Source organism: Corvus kubaryi, unplaced genomic scaffold (assembly GCF_017639235.1).
Source record: "Corvus kubaryi isolate FWS band 111438036 unplaced genomic scaffold, C.kubaryi_AGA036_p1.0 37300, whole genome shotgun sequence".
NCBI lineage: Eukaryota > Metazoa > Chordata > Aves > Passeriformes > Corvidae > Corvus > Corvus kubaryi.
Window position 1 is genome coordinate 10,675,935 of NW_024581093.1, and position 18,186 is coordinate 10,694,120.

The 18,186-nt window shown below is 37.0% G+C and overlaps 2 long non-coding RNA genes across 3 annotated transcripts in view; one reads left to right on the plus strand and one right to left on the minus strand.

Moving 5' to 3' along the window:
* Positions 1-18,186, plus strand: part of LOC121664298 — a 274,117-nt gene that overhangs the window by 148,559 nt on the left and 107,372 nt on the right. Inside the window, exon 3 of the long non-coding RNA XR_006015946.1 lies at positions 1,973-2,051. This is a non-coding gene — a long non-coding RNA (uncharacterized LOC121664298). The remainder of the gene's footprint in view (positions 1-1,972; positions 2,052-18,186) is intronic.
* Positions 1-18,186, minus strand: part of LOC121664300 — a 65,072-nt gene that overhangs the window by 43,775 nt on the left and 3,111 nt on the right. For both annotated transcript variants that reach the window (XR_006015950.1, XR_006015949.1), the window contains exons 2-3: positions 17,800-17,863; positions 12,563-12,571 (exon numbers count right to left, since the gene is read on the minus strand). This is a non-coding gene — a long non-coding RNA (uncharacterized LOC121664300). The remainder of the gene's footprint in view (positions 1-12,562; positions 12,572-17,799; positions 17,864-18,186) is intronic.

An 18,186-nucleotide genomic window follows, 5' to 3' on the forward strand; every position in this document is an offset into this window, starting at 1 on the left:
GCTGAGAAGATCCCTTGATTTTATGGTCAACCTTTGCTGACATCTGTGGGATGTTCAAGGTGAGTGCTTACAAGGACTCTGCAACTCGCTTTTCATAGGACCTCTATGCCTTCTAGGCTCTTAAAGAATCAGAAGCCTTCTGTGCCCTTTATCATGATCCTTGCTGGGGCCCCAGTGATAGTTTTGTCCTTTATTTAGCCAGTTAACCATTGATTACTCTGAGCCTACTCATGATGTGGTAGGCTTGTACATATTGCTCTTGCCAGAGGCAATGAGACTCGTCCCATTTGGAAATATAGAATGTGACTGCTCCTTAATCAGGAGAATATTTCATGACTTGGAGTCTTAAACACCCTCTCTTTGCTATGCAATAACTTTTAAAAAGAATGTGATCTAGAGCAATGAGGAAGAGTTGTAAAGAGAGGGGGTGACTGGGGAGCCCAGTTTAGCTGGTGCCAAGGAGAGGGGCTGGCAGGCCCTCACACTGGGCACTGGGAAGCTGGAGCTGCCTGGAACTGCTGCCAGCCAGAGCCTCCCTGGGGGGCGGCTGGCTTGATGCAGGGGACTCTTGTTTTGTGACTAGTGACTGACTTATTGTTCCCGAGAAAAGTGGCAACAAGCCAAGTAAAAGCCCTTTTTGTCCTTTACTCCCAACAGGGGACTTGGTAGTGGTTTGTCATGTGCCTGGGCATAATCCAGGCAAAGTCTGCATATGCAATTAAAATAGATTTTGCTACTGTATGTGTTCCTTAGGAAGTGGTACTCCAAGTCACGGGTACTGCTCATTCTTTTATTTGATGTTTTTGTCTGATTTCAATTCTTAATTTTCCTGGGGATTGTTTTTGTCTTTTAATCAATACTCATTTTTCAATATCAGCACTCTTTTAAATAATTCCGGTAGTGTGTATATTACATAAAAGAGGTATAATTTATAAATAGTAATGTCTGTGAGTAGCCATCTCTCCTTAATGTAAATTCCAATATATGTCATGATCAGAAATCTCCAAAGTGTAGGTTTACCTTTTAATAAAAGTATTAGTAGCACATGTTTAAATCTCACAAATAAATTATATCCCTTTTGAACTGTCATCACAGTAGTCTGTCATCATTGGTTTTTATGCCCTTGTAGCCTTAGTTAGACTTTTATTTGTAATTTTAAAAATTATTATTATTATTATTATTCACCTTTAAGATACTTGAATGTGATAGATCTAATGGTACTAGAAAATCAATCTTTGTTGGTTTTTGTAGCTGTCATGCAGCTTTGTGCCATTTTGCACAGTTTGAATACTGTGGGCTATAGCTATCTTAGATGATCATGATAGATACATGGCAGACAGAGTCTCACAATTATTCATGTTGAATACTAGTTCTCCAGTAGATTATTTCTATGAAATTCAGTGTAACATTACGGGAAACAAGGGGCTGTGCAATGCACTTTAGCTACCTTTTCTCATGACAAATCTATGTTTTGTAACGCAATATTAAGAATCATTTGAGAAAAAAATGTATTTTGACAGAAAATATCATCTCATTAAAAAAGAGAAATGTTCATATAACACTCTTTAAGTTCTAAAAATGGAATTTTTCTAGAAAAAAAGACAACTGAGTCAAAATTACAGTGATCGGTCTAAGGGAGCTGCCTCTTCACCACAATACAAAATGTTGAGATTATGCCCTCCTATATGAATGCAAATTTTGAATTTCAGCTCCAGTAAATATTTCTCCAGTACTGTAGAAATATTTCTTCAATAATTCTGTTATCTCTGTGTAATTGTAGAAATTCTATATTAAAAACTTAATAGGACTAGGTGAGAAAATTGATACAGAAGGTGTCGAGGAAGGGGTTAGAATATTCACTGAGAATCTGCAAGGCAGGAGGATGCTGCCACATCTGTATGACTGATTAGGCCATATTAGATGCCTATTTTTTTCATTAAAGCCTTAAACCATTCCTTTTTGTCTTGTGCAGGTGTAAGGGCAGAACTGGCTGGAGACTCACAGAATAAGGAAGTGGCACTCAATTCTGCCTTTTAAAGAGTATCCTAATTGTAAGTATCTTCAATAGTCGTTTATTTCTTGTAATTTTAATCCATCAAGTAGCCTTATCTTGCTGTGTAATACCATTGCTATGCACCTGATGCCAGGAATTGCAAGAGGTATCACTTTTTCTGTGGGGGGAACACTCTGGATCTTATCCAGATTGCTTAACAGAATGCTTTCATTAATGAAACAGTGCTGGCCATCACAAAGTCTGTATTCATGTTTTAATTATTGAAGCTCTCAAATTCTTTTGTTTATTCAGGATTTGCTGACCTAATGATATTGGGAGTATCATAGTTTCCAAAAGCATGTCTTAGCATTTCTTTTATGAGGAACTCTGAAACACTTAAATATTTTCTGTTTATTTAGATTTTGTATCTCATAGGTCCTGTTTCCTCAACTGAAATATTTAACAGGGAAACATCTGGGAGTGGTTTATTAATGAAATGTATATAGTCTAGGAGGTAGTGAACTGTTGCCAGATTCAGTGGGAATCCCAGTCTGACCTGGGGCTCTGTAAAAGTTGCAGCATGAAGTGCTCTGAGAGCAAGGCCCAGCACAGAGTGGAATAATTTAGTTCCACTTGCCTACGTAGAATTTCTGCATAAATTATTGTATTCCTCTTGATGCAAAGAGAAATGCAGCATACTCTCAATTGTCATCTGATAGTGAGCCATCTTCTGGAACACAGAGCCAATTTGACTGTGGGACTCTTAGTCCAGGTGGAATTTCTCCAACTTGCTGGAGTTAAATTGTTGCCAGGGCTGTGTCCTGTATATAAACAGAGTAAAGAGATATCCTGCTGGAGACTTGATTCTCAAAAATTTTATTTTTTTTTTTTAAACAAATGGCATTTCTGAGAAATTGAGTAAAATGTTTCAAGATAAAAGAATGTTAAATATAGCTAGGAATAAGAGAGCCATATGTTGAAAGCATATCAGCTTTGAAACCATGCACTTAACCCTGGTACTCAACAAGATTTCACATTTTAAATAAAAAATTTAACTTCCTGAAAAGATAAAGTTCATTCATCTTGAGGGTAGCCTGGAAAAAAATAGGGAAATGTGATCCATGGAGAAGCCCTTCACTCAGATATGTATCTTTGACATTTGAAAAAAAAAAAAGAATATAGTGTGCAAAAATAAGATGGCTCATATCCATTCCTAAAAAACTGTTGTTATACTTGTACATCAAAGTAGGAGTAAGGTTATTTTCTGAGTGGTTTTTTTGGCTAACAAGTACATTATCTTACAAAACCATTGCCAGAAACATAAAATCTTTGTTCAATGGGAAAGAAATGTACCATTTTAGCACTCCTATTTGAAACATTATGCGGAACACAGGCTGTTCTAAGTTCAATTGAAGTGTTATGCAAATATACTATTAGAAGTTTGGTCCATTAGAAGAAACTTATCTGGTTGGTTCTAAATTATATTGATAAATGTCAGACATTTGTGCTTAAAACAATATACACGTTTGTGCAACCATCATCTCTGTTCAATTGAATTGATTTTATTTCTTGCACAAACTGAGCTTTTGTCCTGGAAAACGTTTTCCAGTAACACAAGGGCAGATCAGGAAATGTGTAAAATGGATCAGTGCCCAAAAGTCTAAGTTATACATCTATTCTTGGAAAAACATGAGGACGTGTTGTCTTAAAAAGAAAGGCATAAATTACAGAACATTAAGTTCATTTGGACTTGCATATTGAACTACACCATCAATACAAATCCTCAGTATGTCACTCACTGCAACATGGAGGGTCTATTTTGAAGGTAGCTACCCAAATATGCACACAAGGGGGGCCAGTGAGCGCCTACAGAATAGAGCTGTCAGCCACCCTAGGGATTTTGCTGTTTTCCATGGAGGGCTCCATGAATAATCTCTGTGTCAGCACAAGAGGGGGTTCCGTCTTCACTGGAGCTTGCTTTCTTTCAAAAGGCATTCAAGTTCTTGCCATTTTGCACTGCATTTGAAAATGCTTTCTTGGCTGAAATCTTACAGGTGTCATTAGCTGTGCCCAAACTTCAGGGCAGGTGGCCCTTGAGGCCCTGGTGCATTGGCCCCACCGTAGCTCTGCCTGCTCAAAGGCCTCAGTCACCTTCAGGAGGGCACTCCAGATGTGTGTGTAGCCTGCTTAGACCCTGACAATGCATTTGGTGTCCAACCCTTCATCTGTGCCCAAATAGAACCTGTTGAGTTTACATTCCTTTTTCAAGGAAGACCCCAGCCAAGCTGTTGACATGCTGACAGTGCCTGCACACAAACTAGTCTGAAGACCTTTTAGAAATTGGGTTTAGCTTTCCTGTTTTGTACTGGGCCCTCCATAAACCTGTTGTCACCTGCTGTCACAGTGGAGAGACAGCACATGGAGACATTGCTGACTATCTCTGAGAAACAAGGAAAATTTAGGGAATTGAGGGTACAACAATCTTCAATAAAACCTGCCCACTTATTTAGTATTATAAATGCCTTTTGGAACAGTGTCATGTTCATTTTATACCTTAAAAGAGTCAAACACACCTTTAATTGTCTCATTAAGAGAAAAAGTGATATTTTTCAATGATAGCCAAGGCTTTTGTTTCAAACTGTTGGAGAATCACTGATTGAATAAATGCAATGTGTTTACATGATGAATGATTTCTCTAGAGGTTACCCTACCTTCTGATGATTGAGCCTAACCCTCTTTAACTACTGTGACAAGATTATTGCCTGAAGTAACTTTTTTAATTAGCATTCTTGTTTGTTTACATCTAGAGATTGAGGGGGGAAAAAACTAAAAGCTTTGGAACAGCTATTGAGTCTGCACTTGCTCTAAGCTGGAAGAAAATAATTTTTAGTATATGTTTAAAATTATATAACACATTTCAGATGTTGGTTCAAATTACTGTTAAAATGACATTCAAATCTGGGAGTGTTTCTCGCTGGTTTTATCCTTTTAAATATTTCCACTGTGCTTTTTTTCATCTTTAATTAAATTTCAATTCATTTTATAATAGTAATTAAAGTATTTACAGCAAGAAATTCTATCCATTTGCAAAACAGCAATAAATTGTAACATTTTCACAAACAAACAAACTTTTTAGAAGGCTTGCAAAGTCTTTATCCTGAGTTTGTAAGGCACTGAAGGGTAGATTATCAGCTGGTATAAGTCACTGTCATTCACTGGAGTCAGAATAGTAATTTTGATTAACAACAGTTTAGAATTTAGCCAATAATGTAATTAATATAATCGAAACCATGTACAGACACCAGAATAAACAATACCAAACTGTAAGGCAAGTAACCTATCTTACAGTGAAAATAAAATGAATGTCCCAGGCTTCTTAAATCACTGTTTCATTACGTAGCTTTGCTTTCTATCATCTTTGATCTCCTTCATTTCATTAGAGCAAACTTCTTGTTAGAGGCATGACTGTCTTCCTATGAAACTGATCTCACATCCAGCACTGATATCTGCTGACTTTTTCCAGTTTTGTCTTTAGTCTTTTTATACAGCACTTAAAAAAAAAGTAAACACAAATTATTGCATCATCAGTAGAGGAACATATGGCACATCCAAAAGTGAGTACACAATAAATATGTTTCTGATAAATACTTTGGTGCTGAGTAAATTACAGAAGAGAGCAGACAATAAACCACCATTCTGCTCTTAATGCCTTTTCTTAGCATGGTAGCAGTTATTACATTAGTTTAATCATAGCCAAGCAGTTGAGGTGCAGTAGCACTGCTTATTACACCAGCCATTATCATCTCACTGTTACCTTGGGCTTCCCTCATCTGTTTTGTATTCACTGTATCACTCAGATGCATGGCTTGCAAGCTTTCTTATGTTGTATAAAAAATGGGTGTATTTACATTTCGCAACTGGGCCTTGATATATGATTATGGCCTCCAAGTTTTTTCGAGAATAAATACTGATTACAATAATTTCAGGGCAATGGGGAAAAAAATCATTTAGCCTCAGGATAGAACATTCTGTAAAAATTTTACCTTGTTTAAAAGGTAAAATTTTGCATTGATTCACAGCTGCGTAGAGAAACAGAACAGAGAAAGCTTAGAAGAGCATGGCTACTACATACCAATTTTGGCAATTGTTGTATCCAAAGTAAATTCTACAATATTATGTTCATGAAGTGATGCCAGTTTATTTGTGGTGTTTGTGAGTCCTGAATATAGGGACAAATTAGGATATTTTCAGTGGTCTCCCTTATCTGTAACAAAAGTAATGGAAGACCTGAATTTTGACAAACTGTATTCAGGAGCAGATCCTCATACATGAAGTCTTGACAAATGAGGCTTCTGCAAATACACTGTCCCATTACAGCTTTCTAATTAAAGATCAGCTGCAGGAAACGGTAAATTTAAAACAGTGATGACAATATTAAAACCTCCCGGGGAAAAAGGAGAGCATTGGAGATAAGGATGTAAATATCCTAATAGAAGAAATAGCACTAAATGCTTATGGTGAATCTAAGGCATTGTGCAACTATTCACAGTGGGCTAGAGATGAGAATATGAAAAAGATGAGTGTTCTAACATCAAGGGGTATGAATGACAAACAGATGCTAAACAGACAAATGAGCTATGGCTGAAGGAGGCCAGTGCTGTTGTAAGCTGAGGGAAGAGAGAGGAGAGGAAGAGGTGGATAAAAAAAAATATAGCCCCAGAGAAAGCTGAAAACCATGCTGAGAAGTAGTCTGGAGAAGATCACAGGAAACAGCTTATGGAATTAAAAACATTTGTGAAATTACAGCACTTAGGAGGAATTAAATATAAGAAAGTAATGGTCATCCATGAAAATAGAAACTTCAAAAAGGAAGGGACTGCAACACAGAACCTGGAGGAGAAGAGCTAGAAAATCACTAGATATGATCTCAGCGTGAATAAAGAGAGTCATGCTAAGGACCCCGTGCAGCATATCAGTCTCTAGGAAGACCTTTCATGAACAGTTAACAAGAGACTTTGGCAAGAGAGAGCAAGGAAATGTCTGAGAGACAGGAATATCTGACTGAAGTGATGGTCTTACATCAGTCCCACCATGACTGGGAAGAATGTGTCTCAGATATAAATAGCATCTTAATTTATTTCAAGTGGATATAACTTGTTTTTCACTGATACTTATTATTGTTAATTTGTTAAAGATGCTGAGATTATATAGATAAATATAAGCATAATTTAAAAAGTAATGTAAATTTACATTTACAGTAAAGTAAGAGAAGTACTAAAGGAAGAGAAGTACTAAAATTGTGCAAATTTTTCTTTTATTTTCCTGATATTGAAAGTATTATTTTCAGACTCAATTACCCATGCAAGCCAGTGGAAATATTTGTCCTGTATTCAGATTTAAGAAATAGACCCAAGCATAGATAAGAAAATGAGTTCATAATGAGAACAGATGCTACAGAGACAAAAGATATCTTTAAAAATTGTGTATGGCTTAATCCCATAGCCATTTTCTGTGCATTTGGAGTCTAGCTTTTAAAAGTATTTAACAATTGTTAGGCTCAGCAGTGCAACATGTCTGATGCAGAAACTGCAGTTAGTGCTCACCTCCCTGCCTGTGGCAGTCAGGTGTCTTTGCCTGTGTGTTTGCAAACCTTTCCTGTACCAAACGTGACATGAAGTTTCATGGGAAACCAAGTTTCGTCTCATTTCCTTTGTGCCAAAATCTCTAAGGTGCAGAACATGGGAATCTCATTGAATTGGATGGGATTGGGCACCTTGGTACCTTTGCACCTAATTTTAAGCGCTTATTTATCTGAACAAAGATTGCTTGCTAATTTGTTAAATGTTCTTTGAGACAATCCCAAAGCTCCTTAGGGCAATGTAGAGTGACTTCAGTAGAAGACAATTTTTCCTTTTAAAATTATGCAGGGCATAGAAAAAGTAGGTTAAAATTGCTTTATTAATGGGTTTCAGCTCCCTCATATACTGGGCAAAAGAGATGAAGCCACTGGAGAAAAGGAGTGACCAGCTGGCTTGGAGAATGCAGTTTCTTTCAAACCATGGGGGTGTAGGGGAAAGAAAGCTTTAGTTGTGGGTTCTGTGGATGATGGTCCAAGTGTGCCCAAGAGCAGAACTTCAAATTCTGAGTGAAAACCTTTTGTTGAGTATGTGTGTGTTTGATCTTCTACATGCCTCTGAGGTTGAGTGCCATGAGAGAGCTTCTGACCTTTTGGTTTTGTACATTCTTGTGTGAGACTATGAATTGTCTTGCCATAAAAGCTTGTTTTAAAGTTAAAAAATCATCAAGTGCTTCTGCGATCATAGAAATGCTGGTATTTTTCAGTTGTATTGCAGACTGGCTGTGCAAACTGAGCATTAGTGTGAAATACATTAATGAATTCAAGAAATGTAACAAACATCAGAGTAACGAGAAAATTTGGGGAAAATTAGAAAATCACATGAGCTACTTGATTCTCATAAGTCTCCATTTTTGAGAGCAAAGGTGTAGCAAATTTGTCAGGATGACTCTTAATTGATTAGAAGCTGACCCAGATATACTGCTGCACAGTAAGCACAGTTTGGAAATGTATTAATGCAGTTGATAGTGGAAATAGCAGGATCAGAATAGGACAGAGAGAAGAAACCAGAGTCAAAGGTTGCTCTAAATTCCATATGGCAGCAACAAGTGCGAGGCAAGCTAAGATTACCTCACCAACAGAAGTCTCATGTGTTAAATGCCAAGTCAGAACCCCAAAATAACAGTTTTTCCTCATTCACTTTAGCAGAAATTTAGTGACTGTGCAGCTGGAGAGACAAGGAAATGAAACATTTCTCAGAAAATTTAAAGATAAGATACATGGGTGTTGATCAGGCAGTGTTTATATCCTCCTCCTTTGTTCTTCCCTGTCCACTTTCCTAAATTAGAAGGGTACCCTTAGCATTCTGGCAGTAGGAGTATTCAAAAGAGAAGTATAACTCCTTTTCTCAGAAGTTCAGCCAAATTTAGTGCAGTCAGAGCCCTCAGAAAGGGGCTAGCTACAATCTACCTAATGTAAAGAAGCTGAAGGTTGTTTTACTCCCAGAAGAACACCTTGTTTCTTATGTTTCTTCAGGATTTTTCTTGAACCATTACTACTTTGCTTCTGGATAATAAAAACTCATTACAGTCCTTTTGCCTTGATAATTCAGAAACCTGAAATGAAAATAATTTGGGCTCTAGGATTTCTACTGGTTGTGCTGAGCTGGTGACTCTTTCCTCATTCTTAAAGATGTCCTTAAGCCAGCAATACTTAGCTAAAATTCCCTACGTGTTCTAGTTTTTGGAGACGTAGAAGTCATCTTGACCCAGAGCTCTAGAACTGTGAACAATCTTATCTCTAGTTACCTGCAAAACCATCAGATATTTCTAGGCAGAGAATACGAGTCTCCATGGGCCAGCAAGGTGACAAATGATATAATATGTTAATTGCATCAGCATAATACAATCCCATTGTGTTCCTGAGTAGTCTTTTTTTTCTGAGTGCCTCAAGGTGCACTCTAAATTTTTGTTCAACCTGCAGCTTAATGCTGTATTGCTAATATTGAAAGTATCATTCTCACAAATTTTACAGAAAGGTTCTTATGTTCTATACACTTAAGTAGAAAATAGGTAAAGTATGAGGATTTCTAAGCCTTTTGAATGCAACTTATTGTGATAACTGCATCTATTTATGATATTTTCCTGTATGGATTAAATATTATTTAAATACTCCATGGTGATGGGTTCTGTGTTTGTGATACAGGAGTGTTTCTAAAAGTAGTTGTCATTGTGATCCATTAGAGTCTAGCTAATGCAATATCTATCCCATAAAGTCTGGGATTCATGAGACTACAAAATAATTATTAAGATAATAGTGTAAAAAATGGGCAAAACCAAATTACATAGCATTAGCTTTGATAAATTTTTGTTCCATAAAATTAGTTTTTGAAGTAGAAATTTACTAGGTTGAGCATATAAGTAACTGCTCTGCAAAAGCATATTTTCTCAAATTAAAAATATTTTTCTTACAGAATTGGCTACAAGAGCCTTTTCTTCTCTCTCATGGTTTCCAGTACTATGTAAATTCATAGCTCAGAGGAATGGTGTAATTCCACATAATGAGTTGCATGATATACTGAGGGAGTTTTAATGTATCTTAGTTTCAGAGAGGATTTTATTATTTTTCCCAAATATTATTTTGTTGTTTCAACATTATCATAAAACCTCATTTAGATAACTCTAAATATCTTCTCTAAAGCTTACATAGGCACCAGAACTGAGGGGATATGGACACAATGCAATCCCTAACTCACCCCTATTGCGCAGGAACAGAACAGGAGCCTCAAAGCTGCTGGGGGTCTTACATATCTCATATGTGCTGGAACAATGAAACAAATTATGAACAGGGCTTAAGGCTCAACTCTGAATTCTTGCCTTTGTGAGTTTGTGTCTCATGCATGGAGAGCATTGATTTTGCAAGGTACTCTGCGATGTGGCCTGTCTGTCTGTGAATAGAACCAGATGGATTATTTTCTGAAGTTTGACATTCAGACAGGGATCTCTTCTTCTTTAGTCTGGCACTTTTATTAGGTCTGCACAGGGAGGTTTTATATATTCATTCATTCATTTCAATAGTAATGTATTTATACTGATACAAGCATAATTGCTAATCTCAAACACTGCAATGTCGTTCTGTTCTGCTTTAAAATGTGCTAGGGTAAAAAATGCAATTACTTTAATGCCAGAATCTAAACCCACCCAATTTTAGACTGTGCTGAAGAAATGATTTTAAGGTCAAAGGTGTGCATTCAGAGTTATTTCACAGAGAAGATCTGAAGTGGTAGCTAGCTTTACAAAATGTTTCAAATGTGTTGAATTGGCCAGCAGAAGAAATCCTTGGCTGATATCTTGACAAAAAATGTGTGAGTGTTCACGGCCCCAGAGTCCCACCAGTGAGACAGCCAGGTTACACGAGATGCCATTGAGTTGAATCTGCTTTTGGATAACCTGCGTGGGTTTACTCCAAGAGGAAAATACTGTTCAGTGTAACAAGCTAAGCCTTTAGCTCTTCAGAAATGCTGTATTAAGTTTAATTACTTCAGCCACCTACTGATGATCTGAAAAACGTTTTAACAAACCAAGGGTTCTGAGCTTGGCTGTTGCCTTGGCTGCATGATCTTTCACTGTACAGCTGTGTGAAAGTGCAGCAATCAGAGTTTAGATTATTCTTTTGGCAGGTCATGAAACATAGAAGTAATTCCTCTTTATTTTCACACCTTAAATTTTGGTTTGGTGACATTATTTATAAAGATGATCTGCATCTGCGTCTGCCAATACAGAGAAGTGAACAGAGGGGGAAAGCGTCATTACAAATAAAAGAGGTCAATAATTATGGACCAAATCCTGCTTTGACTGAAGTGACAGAAATTACATGGCTTTCAACAACATTAATAGTTGCAAATCACTGACAGTAAACCCTAATAAAATGTTATTTCTGTTAATAAGATTGTTCACAGTTCATATTTGTATGATATAAAACAAACTTGGAAAATCCTTAGCATATTTTATATTTAGAGGAATGGCACTTTTTTAGACCACTGTGAGGAAACCATGGTATTTGTAGAAGATCAACCATTGGCATTCAATTAGGTGTCATACGGGAATTTGCATCTTGGCATAAGCATCAGCAACTGGATGCTGTTCTTACAAAACTCAGTATTATGTCTTATCCCTGATTCACAGTCCTGCGACTCTGAAATGCAAGTTTCTCAGAAAGTAAAAAATCAGCCCCCTCTTTCTGAAGTAGAAAGATTGAACATCGGGAGTTTTTTTCATCTTTGAAGTGTAGTAAGTGTGAATCTTAAAGACACCATAGCAGTTCTTCTAAGAAGTAGGTGCAGGACACCTGTGTATGGCTTAGGGAGATCTGCTTCACTGTCTTCTTTCAATGTGCTTTATGCCCATGGGTGGAATCCACTCAGCAGCTTTCAGAATGCCAGGTTCGTACAGTGGGATGCTATTAACTGGACAATTGGATTATTTTCCATTTTTAGAATAGCTACTGCATTTCAGAGAAGCAGAGGGAAGCGATTTTAGTTTTGTTTTGGTTACAGCTACATGACAACATTTTCTCAACTTCTTAATAGAGTTTACTTTCTTACAAGAGAAAAAGAAATCACTGGCCTGTTCACAGAAAAAAAAAATGTCTGGTCTCAAGGCTTATGTATTCACTAGGGAGGTTGGACTGTGCTCCAGCAAACAGAATTAATCAGCAAGTCATTGCCTTCCAGAAGTAATGTGTAACACCTTGTTTTGTTCCTTGGTTCAAAAGGCACTGTCACTGTTGTACACCAGTGTGGTTTTTTTTTAAAGGCTATAATTCATATGCAAACTAAGCAGGGATTCATGATTTCATAATAAAATGTTGAAACGCTTTGATCATGAGCTGGAAGGAGGTGTGAAACAGTGCTTCAGAAACAGACAGGTATTTGTGTAATCAGCCTTTATGTATTGCCAGTTCAGAATAATAACATATAAAAAGCCCCAACTTACCTCATCTGCCTGGTACAGCCAAGGCATAAATAAAAGAGAACAATGGAATTACTATTACTCACTCACTGAGCCCCAGCTACATCACTGTATTCTTTATAATTGCTGGCAAGAAGATTAATGTTTTGTTAAATATCAGAGTAAGGTCACAAGGGGGCTTGCAGGGCTGTCTAAACATCTAGGTTTTAAACTCCTTCCTTCTTTCCTTCCTTCCTTTTTTCCTTTTCCTATTTTTTTTAAAATTTTAATTTTGCAGAGATGAACTTTCACCAATTCCTTTAATTATTGTGACTTTCACATTTTTGCATTTGAAAACTTTTGACAACAACCCAAAAAATAAATAAGGACAAGAATTGCTGTATGGCTGATAAAGCTTAATCATATATTGATAGGATAATGGTTAGGGGTTTAGTCTGTTAGAAATAGACCTGAGCTTCATTTTGCCTCTCATGTCTCTTGTTAGTTCTGTATCTAAATTAGGAATTTTTTTTCTCATTATATTAATGCTAGTTATCCTAACTAAAAATCTATTTGGTTTAAAAAATGTCTTTCTAAATATCTGTTAACTTATAGTGCACGAACACAGTGACAAGAGCAGTTCAAGTGAAAAGCTCACAGTTTTGCAGATTGAGATTTACACCTTCTGCACCTTCAGGTATGTGTACCTGAGGTTACTAGCTCCAGTTTCAGATCTTTTGCAGGAAAGAGGTATTGACATTTTCTCTTTGTACAGATAAAACCTTATGGTTACTGGTCTCCACCATCACTCTATAGAAATAGTCAAAAATATATAAATATATTCCATCATAGATTAACTTTTTTTTTTTTTTTTGAGAAAGTAAAATATCTGATCCATATGGTAGAGCACCTTTAGTTGGAAATGAATGTTCACATAAGAGATTTCTGGTAAATATAAACACAGTTGCTTCTGGTGAAGGAGCAAAGAAATTATATAGTCATCTTAATCTCTTGTTTAGACTACTGCCAGTCATTTGCAAAATGCAAATATCTTCCTCATTTGGCTCAGATTATTCTCCAAATTATACAGGAGCAGTCTGGGCAGTAGCAACCAGTCTCATACCAAAATGGTAAATGTGTTTTTCAGGCTAGCCCTAGATCCACCCTTTGTAGAAGGACCCTCTCAAACACGTGCTTTTGGCCCTGGAGGTGCTTGGTGTTGGGCCAGCTTGAGGACCTGAGTGCCACAGGACCATGACATGCCACTCTCTCCCTCCCAGCTCTCTGTCACTTCTGAGAACAGAGGGCAGCATTAATGAGACCAGTAAAGCAGAGAAAGATTTGTATTAAAGAATTCTTACTTCTTGGTGTCATTTGCACACTAACACTGAGAGGGCTCCTTAACAAAATTATGTCATTAGAGTCCATTTGTGTTTTAGTGGAATAGGTCTTTTCTCAAAGAGGGGTAATTTTATGTGGTATTACTGATTTTATAAATGTTATCTTCAGTTACCTAATCTTAAACAAAAAGAAGGACTTCAAAGATAAATGTATGGACAGCAGTGGTGAAAGTCATACATTTAAACCTACCACTTTGCATTGAATTAGCAGTGCTGCAGAACAGAGTAAGCAGTCCACAATACCTCAACAGCTCTGACTGGCTGCAGAAAAAAAGGTTTAGCAATCTGAGCTAAAGGAGATAACAGATCCAAGAACCCCTGCTCTTGATCCAGTTTAATCTATGACTCTTGGGAAAAGTATTTTATTCTGTCTTACTCAGTTTGCCTGTTAGAAATGAAAAATAATGAAAAAATTGTTCCTATTTTCCTAGAGGTCAGTCATGAAAATACTGCATGATTACTTATATACCAATAGGTGTTAAAGTGTTGTTATAAGAATCCTATTCTCTACATTCTTGAATGTGGAACTGTGAAAATTAGCTGTGGAAAATTAAATTTGAGACCTAGATTGACTAATGTTGAAAATACCCTTCAGTTTCATCATTTCTTGTTATCACCATTAGATATACCAAGATGTATTACCACATAATTGAAAAAAATTACTGCCATTTTTCCCTTTTGTTACAATTCACTGGAATTCTAAGGACCAGGAAAGAAGCCTAGGAGTGCGAGGGAATGGAATTTGTTAAAAATATTTTAAAAAATTTAAATTAGAAAAGGTAAGGCCACTTGTGGTTCATTTAGTTTGTAAGTATTCTTTATGAGCCATGACAATATTGTGAATTAATTACTCCATAATTTCAATTTGTAGCTCTCCCCTGGAGACATGAATGCTATTCCCATTTGTATTAGCCAAAGATCTGGTGCAGTTTTCTTTTCTTAGCAAGAAGTGTAGGGAAAAGTATGGTCTGGAGGACTTGGCAGTCTTGCACCTATTTTTGCAGTAGAAAAATTACTAAATATCAATCAATAAATGTTAAACTTAAATCTGTCCCCTCTGATGTCGCAGCCTCAGCAGGCCTTGCAAAGGGCAGAGTGCCCAATGAGAAGATGTTTTTAAGTTTTAGCACCAAGTGTGGTTGATAGCAGTTTCTCCTCAGAGAACAGCTCCAGGTTTGCACACTCTGCTGTTGCAATTACGTGTTCCCCCACCTGTTTCTGATATGGTTTATCTAAAGAGGGGAGCTGAAGCCCAAGCCTTTGGAGGGAAAATAAATGAAGTAGGAAAACAATTATAGGGAGCAGGTCCAGTTCTTTAGTTCTTTCTTAGTGCTAGAACCTGAGACTTTGACAAGTTTTTAGTCTTACTTTCAAAATATTTAACTCAGTACCACAAATCTCAAATAAAGGGTTTCTTACAGCTTCCTGTCTCAGAGATATCAGTGAGGTTTACTCACCAACTCTTGTCAGTCCAGGTCACATAAGTCTTAAAACTGCCCTTTCTTACTTGCATATACTTGATCAAGAATCTCATCTGTCAAAAGTCCTTTATCTTTCCTCACATCACATTTCCTTCCTTGTGCAGCCTGCTTTGGTAATGTTTCTGTAACAATCGGGTCACTGAAATTGTTAATGAGATTTGAAGAGGCAGAACCTAGGTTTTGCCAGAATTCAGGGTGGTTTTGAACTAAGCCAAACCTGTGGACAATCAGCCGAGACCTACAACCCTGAGTTACTGCAGTTCTTTTAATCCTGGCTCTTGTCCAGCTAACTCCTTAACCCAACCACCAGTAAATATGTTTCTTAACTATCCTTAGTGGCTCTTTAACATAGTGTGGATAAATTTCTTCTCCAGTTCCTCTGGAGTGGCAGGAGGCAAAGTACTCTGCCATTGTCACACTGTGCTAAGGGTCCCAGAAGGGCAGCTTCAGTCCTTCACACTGAAATCAAATACTGAGAAACCTTGAGCACCAAGTTTTAGCTTGAGGTCTTTTATACAGTCAAGATCAAAAAAAAGAAGTTGGTGACCAAGTCAAGGGTGGGAGTTATTTTTCCAGGCCCAGTTTCTCAGCTCTAAACATGATGGATACCAACAAAATACATGTTTTCATTGTACATGTAAAAAATTGAATTATTGTTGTTTAGTTGTGAGAGTTTTTCCATTGGTTGAATTCAAAGTATTTGAATGGTCAATTAAATAAAGTATTAATTGGTGAAATTAAATAAAATATAGTAGAACATCTTTAATATAGACAATCCTTTATAACTTATAGAGACAGTAGGCACAGCATTTTTATGTGTAGAAGTATGCATGGTGTGCATAGGAGAAAAATAAGGTGGAAGAAACAACCCTAGAAGTTATGGGTTAAAGACATATGACACAGTAAAACTTAAAAGACTGTTCAGGGTAAGGACCTATAAAAGGTATTAACATGTACAAAAACCAAGAATGTGAAATTAATTAGTCTTGCTTTAAAGGAGAATTTTCCAAAGGCTGGAGTTCTTGTGACTTATGTTGGGAAGCTATGGGAAAGAGTAATTCTACTTATTTGTTGATCCATTCAGCTGAACTTAGTGTACTTGTTTGTAACCTTGTTAATTCAGACAGATGTGATGTCATCTCTCACTGCTCCCATCCAGCCTCTCTCTGCTGCAGTTAAGTTAAACCACTGGAAAAGAGCAGTCAGGACTGCAAAGAGTTGCTTAATTGAAAATAGGTGCATTTTTCAGTTGAACATTCCTGCAATTTGGAACTGAAAACAAAAGTGAATATGCAGCTTTGCTCCTGGGAGAACAAGATTGGGAATTATTCTCTAACTATCCCTGTTCTATGCAGTTCAAGTCAGTGATCATATTCTAATAAGTAACATCTCTCCATTATTTCTAAGTACAACAATGTTACTATGTCAACTTTTTTTCTCAGGTGATTTGTGAGCAAATAAGTTGTTAAATGTCTAGAAGAGGGGGAGACACCATAAATATCAAAGGTAAGACTGAGAAAACTCAGAAATACAGTGTGCCAGTGATAGACTTCGGGATAGAAGCAGAAAACATCTTTTTAATCAGAAGACAGCACTGGCTTCTGGGATTCTATTTTGCCAATCACTTGGTGATAGCTGCTATTAGTAAATAGCAAAGAAAACAAGAACGACACTGACAAGCCTGGAGTGGCTTCAGCAAAGGGCCACCATGCGTGGCTCAGGTGTTGGGTCTTGTCCAGCTTGGTGGGACCTCTCAGCAGCCCCCAGTGCCTGCCAGGGGGGTTAGTGAACAGGGACCAGGTCACAATTTTAGAGCTAAAAGTAATCTGAGTTTTCCTTTTGAAAATATGTTAAAATATGATCATTCCGTTTCATTATATTCTAAACTAACTCAGGGAATCCAACTCCCTCTTTCAAAATGCCATGTTAGGGCATGAATTAGCAAGTAAGGTATTTTGATTAGAGATAATATCCATGAAAATTGTATAATTGAAAAATACAGCCTTGAAGCTTATGTGCCTAAACATTGACCGTGATGGATCTTAGTTTATTGATTGATTGATCTAAGTGTAAAAGACAGGTTGCAAAATCCTATTGGTAAGTTCCCCGGGAGTGTTTTCTTCTTATATTTTTTGTGTGATTATATTGTCTTTTATATGGCTGATTTGCCTCCAGAGACACCCGTGTATCCCTCAGATTCACCTGCAGGGCCAGATTTGGCCATAAAGTGTGATCAACATCTCTGTTCTTGGTTAAGTACATGGCTCAGATTGCAAAGCAGATGCATTGCTTAAGGCTCTGTGTATCAAAACTAATCAGTAAAAAATCATTTTTTGTAATTTCAGTCAACATGGTGAAAGACGTTAGGTGGCAACTTTGCAGAAGCTGGACACACACATACCTTTGAAATCCTGTGGTGGTCACTGGAAGGTAGGATGAGTTTTGGCAGGTGCTACTGGCAAAGCCTATAGTGATGTAAATCAGACATTTAGATGGCAAGTATATTCTCTTAATTATAAACAAATTTACTATAAAATCTTCTATTTCTTGTTAAACTTTAGATGAAAGAGAAATTCTGAAATGGAAAAGAGGTACATAGATCTCTTCCACAAAGATGGACCGGACCTGGGTTTTGCCAAGTCACAGCTGCCCTTAGAATTTGGCTCTTTGAACAGACTAGTAGGAACAAACCTTAATTTTAGTTAAGACAGGTTATACAGGTTAGACAGCTTTTATATCTGTCAGCAGCATTCAGAGGGACACTGTGACAGGCCCTAAAATACCACAG